Below are 19,445 nucleotides of genomic sequence, written 5' to 3' on the forward strand. Positions count from 1 at the left end.
AGAGATGGTTAACGACCCGCTGAAGTGCAGCGCGGAATGGTCAAGTTAAATGAAAAGGAAACGCAGCATGTGCTCTTCGGAAGGAAAACACGATCGAGTTTTAAAAAATGCAGAAAATGGAAGAATTCACAGGTTCATAAACAGTGAGTACCAGATCATAATAATCATAAAAAAAAGCAGAAATGGATGCCTACTTTGGAAAGATTGATGCATTTGATTCCACAACAGATAACTGGATATTATATAAAGAGCAAATTGAGCACTATTTTAAAGCAAATGGAATAGCCAATGAAAAATGAGTACCTGTTTTGCTGAGTGTATCTGATTTAGAGCATACAGTTTGCTTTGAAGTTTGACTGCTCCAACCAAACTAGCAGAAATTAACTTTACTGATATCGTGAAAGTAATTTAGTAATATTTACGAGAGATCATCCACTTTGGAAAAAAAGTGAAAAAGCAGATTTTTTTAATATGGTAAAAATTGCAAAATGCTGCAGTGCAGAGGACTTGGGAGTGCTTGTGCACGAATCACAAAAGGTTAGTTTGCAGGTGCAGCAGGCTGTCAAGAAGGCAAATGGAATATTGGCCTTCATTGCTTCGAGGGATTGAATTTAGGAGCAGGGAGGTTATGCTGCATCTCTACAGGGTACTGGTGACACCGCACCTGGAGTACTGTATACAGTTCTGGTCTCCTTACTTGAAGATGGATGTACTGGCTTTGGAGGTGTTACAGAGGAGGTTCACCAGGTTGATTCCAGAGATGAGGGGGTTAGACTATGAGGAGAGATTGAGTCGCCTGGGACTGTACTCAGTGGAATTCAGAAGAATAAGAGGTGATCCTATAGAAACACCTAAAATTATGAAAGGGATAGATAAGATCGAGGCAGGAAAGTTGTTTCCACTGATAGGTGAGACTAGAATTAGGGGACATAGCCTCAAGATTTGGGGGAGTAGATTTAGGACAGAAATGAGGAGGAACTAGTTTTCCCAGAGTGGTGAATCTGTGGAATTCTATGCCCAATGAAGCAGTAGAGGCTAACTCAGTAAATATACTTAAGACAAGGTTGGATAGATTTTTTGCATAGTAGGGGAAATTAAGGGCTATGGGGAAAAGGCAGGTAGGTGGAGATGAGTCCATGGCCAGATCAGCCATGATCTTACTGAACAGTGGAGCAGGCTCGACAGGCCAAATGGCCGACTTCTGCTCCTATTTCTTACGTTCTTATGAACATTTAGATTGTAGAATGTTTTAGGAATCAAAAGGAAGGAGAGCCTATTTCAGTGTGTGTAGATGAATTGAAGAGATTTTCTGAGCATTATCAGTTCAATGATGCACTGACAGATTGTTTAGTTGTGGAACCTTACAAAGAAGCATTCAAAAACAGCTCCCAACTGAAGCACAACTTACATTTAAAACAGCAGTTGAAATAGCTATATCAATGGAAGCAGCAGGGTTGCATTCAGGAATGAAAGTGAGCATGAACAAAATTGCAATGTTTAAACAGAAACCAGCCTGGCCAAACAAACTGTATTACCATTGTGGCAGAGGCTCACATACACCAGACCAATGCAGATTTAAAGGGGAAACTTGCAGAAAATGCAACATAGTCAGTCATGTACAAAGACTATGTCGAGCAGACAAAAATAAATGGACTGCATAGGGAAGAGAAAAAGCTAAAAAGTTAAGTTGCAAATAATCTGCAAAAATCTAATAAGGATGAGAGTGACACAGGACTGAGTACTCTTGAGATTGACAATGTGAAAACTAACAATAGACAAGCAATATGGTTTATACCAGAAGTGAATGGCAAATTAATTGAAAGGAAATTGGACACTGACTTGGCTGTTTCAGTCATTCCACAAAATGAGTTTGAATGGCATTTCAAAGACACTAAACTGAAAACTGCAGATATCCAGCTAAGAACATATACTGGAGAAAAGATAACTCCTGTGGGAATGACATTTGTAACAGAGAAATATGACAACCAACAAGCCACATTGGGCTTGTGTGTGGTAAAAAAACAGGAGGGCCAGTATTGTGGGGATGTGAGTGGCTGAGACAACAACAACTTGATTGGCGATCTATTCACAATTTGCATGCCACTTCCCCCATAATACAGTCAACTGGAAGTGAATTAAGAAAGGTACTGGATGGTGCCACAACTGTCTCCATGCTATACACCGTTAACCGTTGCAAAACAGAGGGCAAAGAGGAATTGGTGCCAACCTCTGTGCCTCTGGTTGGAAAGCGTATCGGACCAAGGAAGAGGAAGCGTGAAAGTGACAAAAGCAGTGATCCGATCACTACAGTCTTTGTAGGTAACATATCCGAGAAAGTCAGTGATGTGTTAATTAAGCAGTTACTTGCAAAATGTGGCTTGGTTTTAAGCTAAAGGAGAGTTCAAGGAGCTTCATGAAAGTTCCAAGCATTCAGCTTGTGTTAGTGTGTACATGTTCATCTGAAGATGTTGTGGATGAGGAAACCAAGGGAGAAATCAGATCGTAAACGGAACAACAGAGGGATTAATAAGAGAATACTCCAGTGAACTCCCAAAATCAAGATGCACAAACTAGAAGAAGAAAAAGGAAGGAGAAAAAAGATACGCACAGCTGTCAAAACCACTTCCTGCATTCCCAGATTCAACTCCTACAACCACCATGGAGGAGGCCGCAGAATCTGAGATTGTTTTCACAGCCACAAGTCTCACCTGCCACCCAGAGTGACCTCTCTTGTCAGCAAAGACGTTATTCCACAACAGTAAGAAGGTCTCCGCAGCAATTAAATCTTTAGGTCTGAATGAGATAATTAAAAAATTTACTATAATTTACTATACTGTGGATATCTGTATAGTAGTTGTATTATATAGTAGACCGTGTATATAGTTGAGATGCATTCTATTTTGAGTTGGAGTTTATAAATATGCAAGGAGGAGTGCTCATAGATTTAATATTTCAACAATATTTACTGAAATTGTAAATATATTGTTTGATTAAGCATTCTTTGTTGTGTACATAATGCATTGCAGGTTATATATAAGAGTACATGAGTTGTATATGTCATGCTCTTACCATGTGATACATGGACGTCTGCGTAAGTAATCACAAAGTTAGACTCACATTTTGGACGCCTATGTCTTTCTTTTAAATAGTTACAAAACATTACAGTTATCCTCAAGTGAATGATGTGGCCAATATTTATTGCACAATCAACAGCACAAAGATACCAAATAAACTCTTCTCGGGCTTCTAGCTAGGTACAGGTATCGATTTTAACCAACGTTTCAATGACAAACTCTGCCATCTTCATCAGGGATGATGCCTAGGCATGTCTAGTCCAGTGGTATATATACCCCCGTCGTCCATCCCTGCTGTTTGGTTAGTCCTTAACCATCAGGTTTCTGCTGTCCCACCTTGTTTACAATTCAATTCCAGTTCTTTCTTAGAGCAAGACCTTCAGCTTTGTTAAAATTCTTTCCCTCTAGTTTTATTTCAATGGCTTCCTTCACCAAGTGGTCCCAAAACCATCGTCCCTCATGAAGATGGCAGTTTGTCATCGAAACATTGGTTAAAATTGATACAAGTACCCGACTGGAATAAAGAAAAGAGTTTATTTGTCATATATGCCGGGAAAGCACGAGATCCTTTAGCACAAAGATAGATCAGTTACTTTCATATGGCTATTCGCAGGAGCTAGAACTTGTTCATGGAATCGGAAACACTTTGGGATGAATGGAAGCTGTAGAAAATTTTTATTATTTTGTTATTAAGTTCTGTTTTTGGGGCCAAGTTCTATGTTAATGCATTGTAGTTCTAATGTATTACGTGCAATAACTGCTACTCAATAAAAACTATATTATCTCAAGGGAACTGCCCATATTCAGCTGTTCTCAGGCAAATAAATTGCATGTATACACAGAACACTGTAAGTCTAATACAGTATACTAGCAAATCGGCCTTTGCAATCCTACCTTACATATACTTGGTTTTGGAACAGAGTCCACATTTATTTTACTGGAGATTCCCAAAATGGAGATGAGGAAGAAAAATTTAATTCTGATGAATGCTTTCAGTATTTTGTGTGCTAGTAATTATTTTTTTAATTTTAGTTTTAGTGGATTAATGAGTTTTTATTTATTATTTTTGTCACTTCAGAGACATAAAAAGATAAGTTGGAAGTCAAAAATCACGTCATATATGGTCCAATTTAATCTCTTCCATGCCTGGTACACAGCCACAACCCCCGATGCATTATTCCAATTTTTATTGTACTACTATATCCTATCTCGGGACCAATATATCTTTCTTCTCAGTTGATTAAAAAGAAATAACTGAGTACAGAGAAAAGTGCTTCAAGTTATTTAATTAACAGAATACTCTCTTCATACTGACAATATCCTTTATCCTTGGGCTGTGGCTAGAAGAACAAACTAATCCTACCGGAGAATAGCAAGCCTATTAACTATGAACAAGATTAATTTATAATTAGTATTCTATGCAGTTCTAGAAGTTCAATGTGATGTGCAGAATTAATTGTTATCTGAAACCTTTGTAGCTGCATATGATTAACAGGTTTGATATCTTTTTGTAATCACACTCTATTGGTGTCTTATCACTTCTTTCCAAACAGCAATACACATATTGATGTGTCTGACAATCCACTGATAACATATACCCAAGGTTCCTGTCATCAATTCTCCAGGATTCTTAAGGATTTGTAGGACTTTTGAATCTGAAGATATCATCAAATGTAGAGTTACCAAAGAAACATGATTGGAAATAAGTGGCTTAGCTAATTTATCTTTTACTGAAAATCTAAATTATTCCTGGTCTAAACAGGCTTGGCAGCTAACCTTCAATCTCCTCAAAACTAATCAATAGGCTTCAAGACCTTGGTCTCAATACCTCCTTGTGCAATTGGATCCTCGATTCCCTCACTTGCAGAGCCTAGTCACTTCAGATCGGCAGCAACATCTCCTCCACAATCACCATCAGCACAGGTGCACCACAAGGCTGGGTGCTTAGCCCCTGCTCTACTTGCTGTACACATAAAGGCAGTGGAGCTAAATACAACTCTCATGCTGTATTCAAGTGTGCTGATGACACCACTGTTGTAAGCCAAATAAAAGGTGGTGATAAATCAACATATAGGAGGGAGATTGAAGATCTAGCTGAATGGTGTCGCAACAACAATCTCTTACTCAAGGTCAGCAAGACCAAGGAGCTGATTATTAACTTCAGGAGGAGGAAACTGGAAGTCCATGTGCCAGTCCTCAACAGAGGATCAGAGGTGCAGAGGGTCAGTGACTTTAAATTGCTGTGTTATCATTTTGGAGGACCTGTCCTGGGACCAGCACATACATGTATTTACGAAGAAAGCACGGCAGCACCTCTACTTCCTTAGGAGTTTACGAAGATTCAGCATGATAATCTAAAACTTTGACAAACTTCTTTAGATGTATGGTGGAGAGTATATTGACTGGCTGTATCACAGCCTGGTATGGAAACATTAAAGCTCTTGAACAGAAGTGCATATGGCCCAGTCCATCATGGGTGAAGCATCCCATGCCATTGAGCACATCTATACGGAGTGCAGTCGCAGGATAGCAGCATCCATCATCGGGGGCCCTCACCACGTAGCTTATGCTCTCTTCTTGCTGCTGCCATCAGGAAAAGGCTATGGGAACTTTAGACCCACAGACCCACATCAGGAAGTTCAGGAACAGTTATTACCCCTCAACCATCAGGTTCTTGAACCAAAAGGGATAACTTCACAACTTCACTTGCCCCATCACCGATATGTTCCCATAACCCATAGACTCACTTTCGAGGACTCCTCATCGCATATTCTCGATACTGATTGCTTATTTATTATTATTCTTTCGTTCTTTTTGTATTTGCACATTTTGATGTCTTTTGAACAATGGTTGAATGTCCAAGTTGGAGCGGTCTTACAGTGATTCCATCATGGTTATTATTTTATTATGGATTTACTGAGTATGCCCACAAGAAAATAAATCTCAGGGTTGTATATACTGGCCTATATGAAATTTGATAATAAATTCACTCTGAACTCTGAATTAAAGCAAGAGACATTCTCAGAAGGTCTGCAACAAGGATTATTTGATTGGATTGGAATATGCACAATGAACAGAATTCTAGATAAACTTCAAGACTTGTTTGCCTTTTGCAGCGCTTAAGGCAGAACACTCACCATATTGACTTCTGCATCAATGTTGATACCAAGTCAGCCTGAACTACAAGGCCACAACTCTATATGAACAATGATCTCCATCAACCTGCGAGAGTGGATTCTCGGAGAAAGGAGGTATTACAATAACATTTTTCCTGTTAAAATGCCTCAGCTGGACCAGTTTAGCACGGCTGTTGCCTTCATTATATATTCCCCACTTCCTCTATTCCTCATTCCAACCTTTCACTTCTTCTCACCTGTCTATTACTTCTCCATAGGCCCCCTCCTTCTTCCCATTCTCCTATCGTCCACTCTCCTCTCCTATCAGATTCTTTCTTCTCCAGCCCTCGACCTTTCCCACCCATCCGGCTTCACCTATCACCTTCCATTTAGTCTCTTTCCCCTCCCTCCACTTTTTATTCTAGCATCCTCCCCCTTCCTTCTCAGTCCTGAAAAAGGATCTTGGCCCGAAATGTCTACAGTTTACACATTTCCATAGATGCTGCCTGACCCGCTGAGTTCCTCCTGCATTTTTTGTGTGTATTGCTTTGGATTTCCAGCATCTGCAGACTTTTTCATGTTTACATCTTTTTTACCTGTTTGAATTCCTCTCAACACTTACAATATCCACTCTCTCCAGCCTCCACTAGAGCTCTGGAGTGCCTTTGTGACACCCTATCTTACCAATCACAGAATATTACAATTTGACAAAAACACCCATTATTCATCTACTTTTCTCTAAGAACATTAGAGATTTAGTTTAACCATGTATTGTTAAATCCAATCTGTTAATCTTCCACAAGATAATAGTGGCCTCCTCAAGAACGGGTTCAAAGGAATAGTGTAAAATGATCCATCATGGCTCAGACAATTCCAAGCCTTCTGATCAGCTTAAAGATAACACTGTCTGAAATGTCCTTCTTTGTTTCATTAACTGGTGTTGACTAACCTGAGACCAGGAAGCTCTGTGCAGTAGCTACCCCATTAAGATGAACTAATATCTAAAACAAGATTTTTATTTCTCAAAGGTCAGTTATTAAGAAGAAAAAATATAGTTTGATTTGTCCTCTCAAAATATGAAATCAATATTAGGTGATTTAACTTATATTTTACAAAGTGTAGTGGTAGCAGCACTGTAGGCAGGTATCTGCAGCAAGATACGTATTTAACTCCTGACTGACCAACCCAGCAAACTGTTTAAAAATTATTTTTTAAAAATCTAAGGTGTAAGATAAAGTCTGCAAGAGAAGCTATTTTCTTACCCCGAGACTAACCTGGGTTTATATCATTTACCTCTCCATAGAGATTCTATAGTCTGATTGTCCACATAAATTCTAAAAACTTCTCCAGGAGCTGATGAACTCAGAGTTTTTCCACATCACAGCCACTTAGCAATGAAACCTGATTACAGGGAGAGGAGTAAATGGGTCCACTAGATTCGGGAATGGATTCTGACAATAAGAATAGAATGAGGTGGCAGATTAATATGTGGCTGAAGAATTGGAGCAGTGGACAGGGATTCAGATTTCGGGATAATTGGGACCTCTTCTGTGGCAGTGTGACCTGTACTAAAAAGATGGGTTACACTTGAATCCAAGGGGGACCAATATTCTTGAGGGCAGGTTTACTAGAGCTATTAAGAATGGTTTAAACTAATATGGCAGGGGGGTGGGAACTAGTATGGGATAGAGCTGAGGATGAGCCAGCAGGTTTACAAGTAGGTGATGGATGTAACATGAATGTAAGGAAGGATAAGTCAATGGTTCGGTACAATGGCAGACAGGGCAAAGAGTTAACTTGTACCACAGAGGCAAAATTCAAAAGGGCAAAGAATGCAGGACTGAAGGTGCTGTTTTTAAATGCGCGTAGCATTTGGAAAAAGGTGGATGAAATTGTGGTGCAGTTACAGATTGGTCTGTATGACGCTATGGGCTGACAGAAGGCCATTGTTGGGAGCTTAACATGAAAGGACATACTTTGTATCCAAAGGACCGGCAGGAAGGCAAAGATGGTGGTGTGGCTCTGTTGGTAAGAAATGGAATTACATCTTTTGAAGGAGGTGATATCGGGTCAGAGAATGCTTAATCTTTTTGGGAGGAGTTTAGAAATTGCAAGGGTATATAAGTACTTGGATATACAGGAACTGACAACATGGCTTGACTATTGTAGTAGGTTGTGTTTAACCAACCTTATAGAGTTTTTCGAGGAAGTTACCAGGGAAGTTGACGAAGGCAAGGCAGTGGATGTTGTCTACAAGGCATTTGACAAGGTCCCGCATGGAAGGTTGGTCAAGAAGGTCAAGTCACTTGGTAATCAGGACTGGGTAGTAAATTGGATTAGGCATTGGCTTTGTGAGAGAAGCCAGAAAGTGTTAGTAGATGGTTACATTCTGACTAGAGGTCTGTGACTAGTGTATTTGGAGAGATTGGTGCTGGGTCTGTTGCTGTTCATCACCAATCTCAATGATCTGGATGATAACGTAGTAAACTGAATCAGCAAACTTGCAGACGAGTCCAAGTTTAGGGGTACAGTGGACAGTAAGAAAGGTTATCAAAGCTTGCAGTGGGATTTGGACCCAATGGAAAAATGGGCTGAAAAATGGCAGATGGGATTTAATATAGACAAGTGTGAGATGTTGCACTTTGGAGGACAAGCCTGGGAAGAACTTACAGCATGAGCAATAACACTCGGAGGAGTGCCGCAGAACAGAGGGATCTGGGAATACAGATCCATAATTCTTTGAACGTGGTGTCACAGGTAGATAGGATCATAATGAGCTTTTGCCATATTGGTCCTCATAAATCCAAGTATTGAGTACAGGAGTTGGAATGTTATGCTGATGTTGTATAAGTCATTGACAAGGCCTGATTTGTACTATTGTGTGCCTATATACGGGAAAGATATCAATGTTTGAAAGACTGCAGAAAAATTTACAAAGATGTTGCCTGTACCTGAGTTATAGGGATATGTTGAATAGTTTAAGATGTTATTCCCTGGAGCATAGGAGAATGAGTGGAGATTTGATAAAGGTATACAAAATTATAAGGGGTATAGATAGGGTAAATCTAAGCAATCTTTTTGCGCTGAGGTTGGGGTGAGACTAGAACCATAGGTGGCAGGTTAAGGGCGAGAGGTGACATCTCTAAGGGGAACATGAGAGAGAACTTCTTCACTCAAAGGGTGGTGAGAGGGTAGAACGAGCTCCCAATGGAAATGGTGGAATTAGTGGTTCAATTTCAACATTTACGATAAAGCTGGATCGATACATGGATGGGAGGGTTATCGAGGACTTTTGTCCAGGTGCAGGTTGATGGGACTAAGTAAATTAATAATTCGGCAAGGACAGTGGGTTGATGGGGCTATTTCAGTGTTGTAATGTTCTACCACTTCACGAATCAGTTAGGGCATGTAGGCTGCAGCAGAAGTACATGGTTCTTTATTTAGTTTGAAGTAATTCTCATCATGCAATCCTATGTCACGTGATACCTTTATAGTTTCATCTTGTATTATTTGCAGTATTTTACATTATACTAGTTGCAGTGCTACTTGGTTTAAAAAACATCTTAAGAAGAGTTCTGTGCTATGATGTCCAGCAAGTTGCAGCAAGCTTTATCCTACCAGTATATTGAACACAAATAATAGGTATTAAAGAGAACAACCTACAGCACAGAGAGATGGAAAGCAAGCAGCTGTCATATTCAATACTAAGACTATTTAATCTCAGCTGTGGCATCCAAACATACTACCACCAACGTCCACTTAAAATCTCCTAAGATGGTTCACATGACCTTTACCAAACTTAAAACTGATTCAGAACCACATGAGGAGATATTAGGCCAGATGAACAAAATCTTTGTCAAAGAGTTGTTTTATTTTTTAAAAGTGAAAGGAGAGGAGGAAGCAAAGAAATTCAAGGAGATAGTTCAAAACCTTTGCATCCTGCCAGTTAAAGCAGGAATGTCAATGGGGCAACAGGTAAATGGGGGAATGCAATGTTTGAGGAACAGGGATAGTTTGGCATGTTTCAACACTGGAGGAAATTACAGAAACAACGAGGGAAAAGATATAAAAGGTTTTTGAAATTTCAAACTTCACCCATTACTTTACCAAAAACCAGGATGATGGGGGAACTGGACTTTGTGTAATTTCGGATGCACACAGCACTGTTCTGGAAGATAACAAATTACAAAAACAGAATAAGGAGGGCCTCAGAGTGCACTATAACAGTTGAGTATTGAGGAAAAAAAGGTATGTATGGATGAGGGTGTAAGGCTTCTTTGTAATGTTCTACTGCTGAGGTACGGGTTGCCTGTTTTCCGAACGTTTGCTTTACGACAATTCGCTGTTACAAAAGACCTACATTAGTTACCTGTTTTCGCTAACAGAAGGTGTTTTCACTGTTACGAAAAAAGGCAGCATGTGGAAAAAAAGCAGCGTGTGCCCCGAGCAGCCAAGCTCCTGCCCCGGAGCTGCATTCTAGCCAGCGTTGCTTAATCACGTGCTTTATCTCAATTTATTTTGTGCATCCGTTAGCAAGATGAGTTCTAAGGTATTGGAAAAGCCTAAAAGAGCTCATAAGGGTGTTACATTTAGCGTAAAACTAGACATAATTAAGCGTTTGGATCGTGGTGAACGAAGTAAGGATATTGTCCGCGCGTTGAACTTGCCTGCATCCACCATTCGCACTATTTAAACGCAGAGAGAGAGAATTTTGAAAGCTGCCGATGTTACTGTTAGTTCTGCTCATAGCAAAGTGGTCTCTCTTAGTCGGCATCCAATAATGGATAAAATGGAAAGTCTATTGCTTGAGTGGATTGATGGGTGTACAAAGCATGGTGTTCCGTTAAGTTTTCTTATGCTTAAGGAGAAATCAGTCAGTCTTTTTAATAAGCTGAAACAGAAAGCACTGGATGATGGTGATGAAAGTGGAATTTAAAGGTATTCATAAGTGGTTTGATCGGTTTCTGAGGCGAGGACAGCTTTATAGTTTAAGCAGTGGTCCCCAACCTCCGGGCCGCCGACCAATACATTGCCGCGAAGAATGCAGTGGTGCAGTAGTAGTCGGAACGCACCCAGCACATCTTTAAGAAAAAAGCCAAAATAAACAAGCTAATTAATTAGGTGCCGCCCGGCACATAAATGTCGGCCCAGATCAGAGGCAATTGCCGATTGCATCAGGTGGTTATTCGTATAAGCAAGTGTTTAACTGTGATGAAACTGCAATTTATTGGAGTCTTCCCAATTCCGGTAAGTGCAACTACACTGTACATACATTATTTCTACTTTATATAGGCTGTGTATTTTTATGTGTTATTTGGTATGATTCGGCAGCTTCATAGCTTAAAGGTTACTAGAGAGAGTGTTTCTGCCGAGAGCGCTTGCGCCGTGTTTTTGCCGAGAGCACTTCCGCGAGATTTTCGCTGCGCTAGACAGTGCTGCAGAAAAGTATTTCTACTTTAATATAGGCTGTGTATTTATCATATCGTTCCTGCTTTTACTATATGTTACTGTTATTTCAGGTTTTATGTGTTATTTGGCATGATTTTGTAGGTTATTTTTTGGGTCTGGGAACGCTCAAAAATTTTTCCCATATAAATAAATGGTAATTGCTTATTCACTTTACGACATTCCGGCTCATGAACCGTTTCATAGGAACACTCTACCTTCAGATAGCGGGGGAAACCTGTAATGGTTTCTCTGTAGCAGCAATGTTTGGGTTATGATAACGGGGCATGCTAACCAATGAGCAGGATGTTGTTCTTTCTTGTGTGTCCGGGAGCTGGGAATTCGCAAGGTTTTTTTTTGGCCGGGGAGAGATGAGGAGAGAAGACGGGAATGGAGAGAGCTGGTAGACCCCCGGCCAGAGTGGACCTGGTCTGAAGGTCAGCGACACTTGGAGGAGGTTGATGGTGGACAAAAGACCTTCTCAGTGATCTCCAACCTTGCGCAATAGACTTGTTTCATGAGAATGGGCCCTTTTTCTTTTCTGTTTTCTTTATTAACCATGTAGTCAAATTCAGAATTATAAAGTTCAATCGTTTAATCGCGTATTGTGTACTGTTTCTTATTTCGTGGTACTGATTTGTAACACGCAGCATCCCCAAACGAGATTTCTTAATCTTGGCTGGGCCAGGGGCTATCATCCCCTGTATTAAGCCACTAGCCAAAGTGAGTTACAAGGGTTTCAGCAGTAGGTGAGCTGACACAGGTTGGAGTCAGACATGTGTACAGAGGAGAGATGAAGAGCCTTGCTATTGCAATGTGATCTGAAGTTCAATTTGTTAAGTGAAATATGACACACAGTTGCAAATAATCTGGTTCAGCATCAGACAGCTGCCAGAAAGGAGGACAGAATCAATGATAGGGAACAATATTCAGGATGGGGACCAGTGAGAATCTCCTAGTGTTCCCAAAAGGAATTCCTGCCCCTCCAGTACTGATAATCAAACAGTAGCTAGTTAATTTAGGGATGGTGGCAAGGTAAAACTGGATCTTATCAGTAAATATGTAAAAACTGACACTGTTTTGAATGATATTACTGAAGGCTAATAGAAGGGAGCTGGGGAAAGATCTCTTGGCTATTTAGGGTGAAGTTGGTGGGGGAACAGAGGTAATAGTATGAGCACAGGAAGAGAAATCTTTCAAGTTTATCTATGGCAAATAAGAAAACGGCAGAACAAAGTCAAACATATCCCCATGGCCTCTCTATGTTTGCAGCATTCCAAATGAGGGGATGAATAAACACATTGTGGACATTTGATTAAGCCTGAAGTAAACAGCTTGCAAGTAATTTTAATAGTCTATCAAATATGATTATTAACCACTAAGTTATCCTAGTTTGCAGTTTCTTTTGATCTGCAATTTTATGACAGGAAAACTTAATTGAACAGAAGTTTCAAGTTCATATTATTGTAGGTTTACTCTATGATTCTAGAAATGTAAGACTCATTAATCATTCCTGAGAAAATAACGCAATAATGAAATTGTGCCCTGAAAGTCTTTACCAAGAGTGGGAAAAAAAATAAGAAGGATCTAAAAGCAATCTAAATACTGCATTAAGTTCAGAGGGTTAATCTTAACCTCTTCAGAATCTTAATTAAACATATGGAAGCAATGGAGGCACTTGAGTTTCAGTGGACAAAAACATTGGGCTTTTGATTTACTGAGTGCCAAAATGCGAAGGTATTCAAATATCTGACGGTAGAGTTTCCTGAAAATAGGTTGATTTGATTACTTGCTGATCAAAGACCTAGGTGGCATAAGCCACAACTGTAGTTTTAACAACATTGATACAAAGAGGCCATTTTTACTCAACTGGTATATTTAACAAATGTGTATACTTTTGTTTGGACAGAACTGCTGGTTATAATTGACAGAAAGAGATTCTCAATCCAGTTTTAAACTGCTTTAAAAAAAAGCGCCCCTTATTTTTCTTTTCACAAAAGGAGAGATATTTGATTTCTGCTTCAAGTGGAGAAAATGTGACCAATTGTTGATTTTAACATCCATCATTCTGTTTCAGGTGTACCGATTCCAAACAGATTTATAAATACACAAGTGAACTTGTTACTTCTGTGTAGTGAGGTCGATTATTCTTACTCTATGATTGAGGCTTTAAAATATGTAATCCCTACAAAACTTCATGTTAAAACTTTACCTAATTCAACCAGCCAATTGATTTAAGCTCTTCCTTTTGTGTTTTAAAAAGTAATTTTACATTTTAATCATTTGTCAATGTGTTCTAATCTAAAAGTTTTTATTTCCTTATCCAATTTTTCAAACCCTTTCAAAATGCTTAAACTCACAAACTTCCACTGATTTCTGATCTTTGCTGTCTCCTGTAAAATAATTCCGATAACTAATATTTAATCTCAAAACTATATTTTCCTGCTCTTATGCTGATTAGTTTCTTCAACAAGGTATAGGTGTTGACCTAACTGCAAAATCTGTGCAAAATCAGAATCAGAAGAATCTGATTTATTATCAAACATCCAGTATGACACGAAATTTGTTGTTTCGTGATAGCAGCACAGTGCAAAAGAAAAAAGGAATAACGAGGTAAGGTTCATGGACCTTTCGGAAATCAGATGGTGGAGGGGAAGAAGTTGTTCCTAAATTGTTGAGTGTGGGTTTTCAGGCTCCTCTACCTCCCCCCAGATAGCTGTAACAAGAAGAGGGCATGCCCTGGATGGTGAGGGCCCCTTAAATGATGGACGCCACCTTCCAGAGGCATTGCCTCTTGCAGATGTCCCCGATGTTGTGGAGGCTTGCGCCCAACTGGCTCAGTCTGCAACCTCTTACAATCCCATGCACTAAGGCTCCAAACCAGGATCGTGAAAGAACTTCACCATCCAGGAAATGTCCTCTTCTCATTGCTACCATCAGTGAAGACATGCAGGAGCCTGAAGATGCACACTTAACATTTTAGGAACAGCTTCTTTCTCTCCACCATCAGATTTCTGAACTGTCCATGAACATTACATCACTATTCCACTCTTTTATCCCCTGCACTATTTATTTATCTATCTATCTAATTAATACTCCTATTGTAATTTATAGTAATTTTTATGTATTGCCACAAAATAACAAATTTCATGTCATATGTCAATGATAATAAACCTAATTTTGACTCTGATTCTGAACACTACCGGTCCTCCCCAGCATTCTGTTCCTGTGAACTGTTCATAAGCCGGACAGTTCGCATGTCATAAATGACGCTGTCATCCCAGGTGGAAGCGGATGCCTGCACCCCTGCAGCAGCTGGCAAATCTATCCCACCAGTCTCCCAAACACTCGGCCATATGTACAGGCTTACATGTCGGGCTTTCGTAAGCTGAGGAGGAACTGTAGGGACCAGAGAACACAGGCAAACTGGAAGAGATACTACTTTAGATAATAAATTACATCATATTCATATAATACTTTGAAAATAAATAAAATGATTTAGAGATTAAGGTAGAATTAGTTAGGGTAACATGCTTCAGTGCATTATGTGTTTGATATTAAACTAATTGTAACTCAGTGGAACAATGTAATTAGAGGTAACAGCAGCACACACAGGTTGTTGATTGACAGCAGATATACTTTAAATGATACAAGTATATCCAGTGAAGCAGGAGAAAATGGCAGCGCGACGCACTGCGCAGCGGCCACTCCGGTGAATGGTCTCTGTACTCTGTCAAGTAGGGTGCCGTGCACAATCCTGATCTGATGAAGACAGACATGAGAGCATAGAGGAACATCTGGAGAAACTTCTGAAATACCTTCTTCGCTGCCGCTGCTACTGTGTGATCCAGAACCTCTGAAGGAGAAGGCCCCGAGTCCTCGGCTTTGCTTGTTGCTCAGCGGCCGGGGCAGGGTCGAAGCGCTCGGCAGAGGATGGTGCTCGGGAGGCTGTATCGGAGGGGCTGGTCGGAGGCTGGAAGTTTTCGGACAGACTCAAGAGTCGGCTGTGGTCGGGTGCTTCCAATGCATTGGCAGTTGTTGGCGCCTGGAGGTTTATGGCAGGGAAAGTTTCTCCCTTCTGCCGCCTGCTATCGGGACTATTGGGAGTCGATTGGAACTTTGAGACATTTTTTACCGTGGCCATGTTCTGCTCTTTATCAAATTATGGTATTGCTTTGCACTGCTGTAACTATATGTTATAATTATGTGGTCTTGTCAGTGTTAGTCTTTGGTTTGTCCTTTTTTTTGTGATATCACTCTGGAGGAACATTGTATCATTTCCTAATGCATGCATTTCTAAATGACAATAAACGAGGACTGAGTGTCCTCATAATCTAATCTAATCTATAGGTTTAATAAATGAGTCTTCTAGCAACACTTTTCTCCTTTTTTCTTTTTAATTTGTGCTTTAACTATTAACTGTTATCCACATTTTTAGGGAAATTAATTACCTTCCCAGCATTTTCCATTTGGGAAATTATTATTACAGAATTATGAGGCTTTTATGGGATTTTGAGGCTTCTATTTCAGCCTGTTCAGAAACAGATTGATGAATTTTGATGACCAGGTCAGTAAATGTGCACCAGCTTACCCACCATCAAGGACATAAATACAGAGAGGTGCCGGAAAAAGACCAGCAATATCATGAAGGATCCCACCCATCATGCTCATGGACTGTTTGTCCACTCCCATCAGGGAAGAAGGTACAGCAGCCACAGTAGGACCATTAGACTCAAAAACAGTTACTTTCCCCGAGCCATCAGGTTGATCAATACCTCCACTCAATAACCCACCTACCATCCCTCACCACCATTACATCCACATCAGCCACTCTACTCCACTCCACAGCCCCTCAGGATCCTTCATCTCACCATCCCCTGCCACTCTAGTGTCACGGCCACACAGTCACTGTCCTACTGTGTTTCCACATGCTACTGTCATTGAGAAGAGTTCCTCTTGCCAAGAGTCACTTTGTCACTTTATCATTTCCTGTCATTCACCTTACATTCAGATACTCCTGCACCTAGTGTTACTTATGTACATACAATGAGTATAACTGTTGCTAACTGTTGCTTGCCAGTCATGGTCAGCAACAGTAGCCGTGAGTCTTTTCAGGTTAGATCAGGAGTAAAACAGGGATGCGTGATTGCCCCAACATTGTTCATCATCTTCATTGGGACAATCATCCACATTATCAAGGACGACCTACCCCCAAGAATCGAAATTGTCTACAGAACAGATGGCAGACTTTTCAATCTTGCCCGTCTCAAGTCCAAAAACAAGACATCCACGAGTTCCAATACGCAGATGACAACAGTGTTGCAGCTTTCTCAGAAAACCACCTACAACAGATTCTGACTGCCTTCAACCGTGCATAATTCCAAGAAGACTCAGATCATCTACCAATTGTCACCAACTGAGACAAATCGGATAGAACCATCAATTCAATTTGGCGAAACAACCCTGGAAAATGTGGACCACTTTCCGTATCTTGGAAGTCACCTCTCCTCCAACGCCCGTAATGACGAGATCCAACATCGTCTTAAATGCGCTGGCCAGCTTTTGGACATCTCAGAACAAGAGTCTTTCATGATTGTGACATCCGAACAGACACCACACTGTTAGTGTACAAAGCAGTGGGAATCCCAACACTCCTGTATGCATCAGAAATCTGGACAACATACTGATGACATCTGAAGGCACTTGAAAAGTTCCATCAACGATGTCTTCAAAACATCTTAAATATCATCCGGGAAGATAGAAGAACCAACGTCAGCGTGCTAAATGAAGCAAAAACAACAAGCATTGAAGCCTACATCATCAAGAACTAACTAAAATGGAGCAGTCATGTTGTTTGGATGAAAGATGAATGTCTGCCGAAACAAATCTTCTACTCCCAGCTTAAAGAAGGCAAACGTAGAAGAGGTGGACAACAGAAGAGATTCAAAGACGTCTTAAAAGCCAACATGAAGAAATGTAACATCAACATCAACAATTTGGAAACCAATGCCAAGGACAGGAAACTCTGGCAAGCCATCATCCGAGAAGGAACAGCAACTTTCAAAGCCAACAGATGTGCAGAATTAGGAGAAAAGAGAAGAAAATGGAAAGAGAGGCAGCAACAACCGAAGCCCGATCTGCCATCTGGAACTACCTGTCCTGAATGCGGAAGAATTTTCAAAGCCAAGATTGGGCTCATAAGCCACTTGAGAGCCCATAAATACGAACGTTTGTAGATCAACAGAATGAAGACCATCATCCTCAACTTCGAGGGATAGCCACAATGACGATAACTGTATAAGCTACACAGTCACACTCAACAGTTATTGTGTTTTATAGGATTGCTTGTATATTTATATTTGTAGCGCTTTTGACACTAATTGTGTTTATATTATGTTGCATCGGATCCAGAGTAGCAATCATTTTGTTCTCCTTTACACTCATGTTCTGAAGAATGACTATAAACAATCTGGAATCTTGAACCATAAATGCTTTGTGTGTTGGAATGCAAGCTTCCTGACTTGTTTGACGACCCCCCCCCCCCCCACCATTGTTTTGTTTCTGGTGACCAAAGGTAAATCATGAAATGGATTCAGTTGTCTGGTGTTGTTCTTATTGTGTAAAAAGCTCTAAAGGAAGATTACAGAAACATTCAAGGTCCACGTTTTCACAAAAATATTGTGCTTGAAAATGACAAAAGTAAAAATGTATAGGAATTGAAAATGATAGTAAGTTGTAAGTTGTCTCTGTGAAGTATCTTTTGCTATACCTACATGTTTACAGACACCCGCTAAATCACATTGATCTGAGCAATGCTGGCATTTTTTGCAAAGGAGGTAACAGTGCAGGCCTTACAGATTGAATGGTATGCTTCTAAGCTAGAACATGCTGCAGAACTCATACTCCTTGTGTTTCAAATTAACTTGGAGAAATGGAAATGCTTAATACAAAATCAGTCACTCTGATTTTCAAACATGCAATTAAGGTGGAAAAGAATCAATTAAACAGGATTGTAAACTTTTCATTGACTGATGCAATGCATACAATAACTTGACACAATGATTTGAAATAGTTGGTTTGCAGCACTACTTATCATGTTAAGAATATTCAAATAAGCAAAAATTGCAAAGAGTATTCCTCAAGAACATTTATATCACTTCATTCTCCAAGCCATGTAGCTTCTATCATGTAACCTATGGAATGGGCACCATGGAATCCAGTTCTTCTCTGCCAGGTCATGAAATGTTACTTCTCCTATATTGTCTGTATGCCAGTAATTTCATATTGATACTTTAGTAGTAGAAAATGTGCTCATAACATCTGTATATTTAACAAAACCAGTAAATGCATCCCAGCTGTGGTAATGTGCAACCTCTTATCGGTTTGGAAAATGCACTGCTACATGCTTGCAAGCTGGTGTGTTCCGAAAGTGTTGCTGCTGTACCAACTCTTCTTATCGTACAATAAATGTTTCAAAGTTTTTTTTTCCCAATGGCTGTATTTATGTTTGAAATGTTACTAAGCTATGCAGTTTGCTCAAACGTTCACAGTGCCCTCTGCTCCTGCCATTCCAGGAGGCCATTAGGTGGTGCATGAGAGCAACTGAAGTGAGTTCTACATTTATAGCAACATCTTGTGGAAAAGTTGGCTATCATTCACAGAAGCAAACAGTATGGAAATAAGATCCTTTGGCTATCATGTCCATGATGACCACCAACTACCTATTTGCACTAAGTTTATAATAATCCCATTATATAGTCTCTCCACATTCTCATCAGCTACTCCAGACTCTACCATTCAGCGCACACTA

General features: G+C 40.0%; 1 protein-coding gene across 11 annotated transcripts in view; it reads right to left on the minus strand.

Moving 5' to 3' along the window:
• Positions 1 to 19,445, minus strand: part of LOC134354971 (CMP-N-acetylneuraminate-beta-1,4-galactoside alpha-2,3-sialyltransferase-like) — a 568,489-nt gene that overhangs the window by 45,884 nt on the left and 503,160 nt on the right. For 2 of the 11 annotated variants that reach the window (XR_010019940.1, XR_010019939.1), the window contains exon 11: positions 2,709 to 2,793. The exons of the other annotated variants lie outside the window; for them this stretch is intronic. The gene's annotated coding sequence lies outside the window, so the exon portion shown is untranslated. The remainder of the gene's footprint in view (positions 1 to 2,708; positions 2,794 to 19,445) is intronic. 11 annotated transcript variants of the gene reach the window in all.

The sequence above is a fragment of the Mobula hypostoma genome, chromosome 12 (assembly GCF_963921235.1).
Source record: "Mobula hypostoma chromosome 12, sMobHyp1.1, whole genome shotgun sequence".
Lineage (NCBI taxonomy): Eukaryota > Metazoa > Chordata > Chondrichthyes > Myliobatiformes > Myliobatidae > Mobula > Mobula hypostoma.